Consider the following 508-nt stretch of genomic DNA (forward strand, 5'->3'; position numbering starts at 1 on the left):
AAAAAAAGGGGGGGGGGGGGCATGATGAGAGCAAGACGAAGACTATTTGGGCTAAAAATGCGGAGGGAGATGATATATATGTATATTAAAAAAAACCTTGAAGCTTTTGATGAAATCGTTTGATGTAGCCAGCGTGCTTAACAACATCTTTTAAACGAAGGGTTAAATGTCCCTTTTTTTTTTTTCAAACACACCCCCCCTTCCCTTTCCCTTGCTCCTTTATTTCCCTGCCCCCTTTCCTGGAATAATATCTCAAGGCCACCCGGCATTCAACCAATGCAAAGCCTGCCATGGCACCACTTAGTCATCTGGGTTAACCCCTTCGCGCCTCCACTGCAGCAAACCGTCTCACGGTCAGCTCTGGGAGCAAGGATGAGAGTCATTCTCTGTCTAGCGGCTGATAGGCTGCTCAGTGCTAATACAGTACATGTACAGTCTGAGAGGCTCCATTCACCAGGCTAATACAGAGAAACGGATCCTAATTTTATCAAAGGGGGGGGGGGGGGGG

The 508-nt window shown here is 47.4% G+C and overlaps 1 protein-coding gene across 1 annotated transcript in view; it reads right to left on the minus strand.

Annotated features, from left to right (window-relative positions):
* The window catches only part of ADGRB3 (adhesion G protein-coupled receptor B3), a 790,044-nt gene that overhangs the window by 185,492 nt on the left and 604,044 nt on the right, over window positions 1-508 (minus strand). The gene's annotated exons all lie outside the window — the stretch shown is intronic.

The sequence above is a fragment of the Nanorana parkeri genome, unplaced genomic scaffold (genome assembly GCF_000935625.1).
Source record: "Nanorana parkeri isolate BGI_ZX_2015 unplaced genomic scaffold, ASM93562v1 scaffold484, whole genome shotgun sequence".
Classification (NCBI taxonomy): Eukaryota; Metazoa; Chordata; class Amphibia; order Anura; family Dicroglossidae; genus Nanorana; species Nanorana parkeri.